We start from the raw sequence: 4,238 nt of genomic DNA on the forward strand, positions 1-4,238 counted from the left end.
GGCGGCGCGGTCGAGGCGGCGCCGCATCCTTATCTCCTCCGTGCGGCTGGGCGAGAGCTCCCGGGGAGCGGCAGGGGCTCGCTGCCTGGAGGAAGAGCCTGCTGCGAGGCTGACATGTGGGTTGCGTTGTCCTCCCCGTCTTCCCTCCCTCCCTCGCTCCCTCCCTTCCTCCCTCCCCCCACGCCGTCCTCCTCCTGTAGGTGTGGGCTTGATTCTTCTTGTTGCGCCCCCTTCCTGGCCGAAGCTCTCCGAGTGCCCCGCGCCCTCCCGAGGGCTGCCCCGAGCAGACAGGGGGCAGAGGGAGCCCTCCCGGAGCGGACAGGGCTGTCCAGCGGGGCGAGGGGCTCCGCCGGGGGCTCAGCCCCTCGCACGCCACGGGTTTGCCTCAGCCAGCTGTGCCGCGCCTCCGCTGGGAGTGAATAGTGCTGCTTCTCCCAGCCTGCCGTGCCCGCGTTGAGGTCGTTTTCTGCCTTCCCCGGGAGAGCTTGACTCTTGGGGGGCGGCCCTAGGAGGTGTGTGCTTGGGGGGGGGGGCGGGGGGAGAATGAAGCCAAAATGAGAAAAAATCCATCAGTGCAATCAATCTCCTCTCTCGCTTGACAGAGGATAGCCGCCAGCAGCAGTCCATTCTGTGCACAGGTGCCTTGGTGCACCCTTTTCTGCTCCATCCCGAGTGGGAAGAGCTAGTGTCCTTCCTGGGACCCCTGCCCCCCTCCCCCCCGGGATGCTCCCATTACGTCCTGCCCAGCTCCAGCCATGCACATCGCTCCAAGCCTATGACCTTCCCTGTCCTTCCTCATTTGCACAGTTCAGCTCCCCACCCACTCCTCCTTACCTGGACGCAGGAAGCTCCACCACCTCATACACCCCAATGCAATTACCAGATAAACTCAGTCCACCTCAGCCGGTGCGTCCCTTGAAGTTTATGCCTGAAGGCGACCCCCTGCTTGGAGAGGGGACAGTGGGGAGGCAGCTCAGGGCTCTCTGAGCTGCACACACAAGAGAGTGGCAGGATGTGGACTTGCCACCAAATTCTCCTTCTCCAGCCCACTCATAGCACTGCATGAAGTGAGGGCATTGATTAAGAGATTTTTTTCACCAACTTTCAGACAAGTTGATTCACTTAGATTTGGGACTGAGAAGGTTATTTCATGGAAACTTGTGAAGAAAGTGATGGGGGCAGGCACTCCACAGAGACAAGCTTGGTGTGACTTCTGTAGCCACTATGTAAGGGCATCCCAGACCATGCTTTGCCAAAGGTCACTCAGAGACAGCCAGTGCGGGGCTTTCATCTGACATCCCCAGACGGTTAAGGTACGTTCACCAGCCTCAGCTATGTTCACAAGCCTGAGGAGGGGAGCCTTTTTCTAATACGGAGTTTTATGGCTCAGTAAAGGGGGGAAATATTTTAACCCACAGCTCTTGAGAGAGGCACCTATACATACAGGATTCACTGCACTCTGTTCTGACTCTGACACTGTTTTCCTGTCTCCTGCTCTCTGAAGTGCACCAGCTGCATTGTCCTGGACCCCTGTTTATGGCTTTTCAGAGTTCTCTGAGAAAACCAGGAGGGCCAAGATGGGTAAATATGTGAGAAGGGCATGGAAGTTACCAGGCTCAGGGGAGAACAGCATGTAGGAAAGCCATCCTAAAAAAAAAAAAAAAAAAAAAAAAAGCAGCTGTGCAGACAGCATCAGCACCAGCTCAGTACATTGATTCCATACTTGTATTTTCTTAGGCTGTACATGGGAGAATGATTACCTATGTTTTGTCAGACTGATCACATGTTCAACCCTAAAGCCACCTTAGTTCTAACTCAAATAGGAAATATTCATCACATATTTTCACACACATCTTTTATCTAAATAGTATTTTCAATCCCCAGCAATGTCTAGCACTCAGACATAACAGGAGAACCTTCTTGGAGAACATACTTCAGAAATTAATCAACAGCTCACCCTCTCCAAAAATCTGCAGCTGATAAAATACTGAAAATACCTCCAACTGCAACTAATTTTGTCAGATCACCACATATGAAACTATGCAGTGGAAGGGAAATTTGTTCATGAAAGAAAAAGAAGGGATTGAGGAAGCTTATAGTCTGTCATTCTCAGTGGAATGAGAAACATTTCATATTACCGCTGCAGGTTTCAGGTAAGGCATTTCTCATCTACAGATAAAGAGTCAAGCTATATTACCCCTGGCTCTCTGGGCAAGCTGCTTACCCCAGATTCTGAATTTCTACAAGTTGCCATTCTTCTTGATTAGCTTTGAATTTAACTATTCCAAAAGTTTCCATTCACATGAAAAGAGTTAGCTCAGAAATTTATTTCTGCTGTTATGCAGAACCCTCCTGACTAAGGTCTTACTAACTACACAGTCCTACAAAGGATGGTTTAAACCTGCACATGACCTTGTTATTTTGCCTTGTTGTATACTGTACTAATAAAGTGCTTACCTCACCTGGGGCAAGGTAAAGGGACTTGTCTGAAAGGCCTGACCTACTGGCTTTTTTTCTCATCTGTATCTTTGATATTGAAGAAAACACATAGCAAATTTCCCAACAAAAACAAATACACACACCTTTCTCTGTAGGAACACAAATGTTGAAACAATTAAGCAATTCAAAGAGAGTCCTTTCAAGGTTTGCTTTTTGAAAGCTATTTAATGCATATGAGCTCAGTATTCTGTATCCTAAAATAATGGTTATTGCATTCCCAGACATATTGCAGAAAGAGAATAGAATGGGAAAGACTTAAAATAAATGTAAAGTTCAACTTTTGTCTGCTGAGCTCTAATGTTTCAAACAGCTATCCATACACCTCCCAAAAGAGACTGAAGATAGATTAATTGGGGAAAAAACTTAAATGAAATGCATCAAGAAGACTCAAAAAATCATGGTACAGAACTTCTCATTCATTTTCATAGGAGTTAATTCTCCAGTAATTCAGCAGAATCCTCTCTGCCCTCTCTTAATCATTTCCACTGTTCAACTCTTTTACTGCTGTCACAACTAATACCAGCCAGAACACAGATGGAAGTTAAGCAGTGATTTGCCTGAAGAATGTTTGCTTCTACTGATAAACACTACAGAAGCCCTGTGTTCAGAGACTACTGTTTCATTTAGTTACTGCTTGACTCTTCCTTCAAATACACGTGTTCGTTAAGCACCAACATTTCAAACTAATCATCACAGTGGAGCAGCTAAAATATAAACAATAAAGCAAAAGCATTAACAGTACCAGGCTCGCTAGGGTTCCATCTTTCCCCCCTCCCCCACTTTTTGCACTGTTTCTTTTCCCAAGACAAAAGCATCATCGATAGCTTACTGCCTTATAATACCTGATCAGCTTTTTCCTCCCCTCTTCAAATTCCCACTTCCAGCCTCTGCTTTGCTCCAGCCTCCAACCTACAGAACTGTTTCTCTACTTCTGTTTCTTCTAACATGGATTGCAGCTGACAATGACCAGAAGACTGAAGCTGAGAAGAAAATAAATTAAACTGAACAGAAATTTTAACCCTAAAATCTGGATTAAAAGGCAGCAGGCAGCTTAAAGGTGGTGTAAATTTAGGGGAATGGGACGAGAGGGAAAGAGGCTGAAGTTGACCTGACATGATAACCAAAGGATCAGGAGAAAAGAAGCAGAGAAGTTCTGCTGTGCTTTCAGAGAAGCCAAGGAAAGGTGGGGAAGGAGGAAGGGCTGAAATGGGCTAGCGTTTTTGGCCTGTGAGAAACATGGGTAACCAAAAGGATATGTCGTCTCCTACCAAGCCCATGTAGAACCAGCTGTACTACCCATCCTATTACATATAACTAGGCATTAGCACATAGGTCTTATATAATCTTCAAAATTTCAAGAAAATAATTGTAATATATATAGCATGTATTTCTAATTATTTCTGAAATGTTGCCCACCTGAACCAGCTTTGACTCAGGTATGAAAGGAAAAATATTACTTTACATCTTTATATTACTTTTGCCATCGCATGAATTTTCCATTCTCCAGAATTATTGGTTATGACGACTGGCTGCTTATGTGGTATCTATGAATAGTAACCCCACTGGCTGTACAATCTCATCTACTATTCTTCCATGAAAAAAGTAAAATAAATGCTAAAGTGTTCTCATATTAAACAACATAATAAGTGGAATTCATTTTGATTACTTACTGTCTATCTGTGAACCATTATATTCAAGATGGTTTTATTCACTTCAGTGGTATTTTCTGTTCTTCTAAC

This window comes from Apteryx rowi, unplaced genomic scaffold (genome assembly GCF_003343035.1).
Source record: "Apteryx rowi isolate R43461 unplaced genomic scaffold, aptRow1 scaffold_2, whole genome shotgun sequence".
NCBI classification, from domain to species: Eukaryota; Metazoa; Chordata; class Aves; order Apterygiformes; family Apterygidae; genus Apteryx; species Apteryx rowi.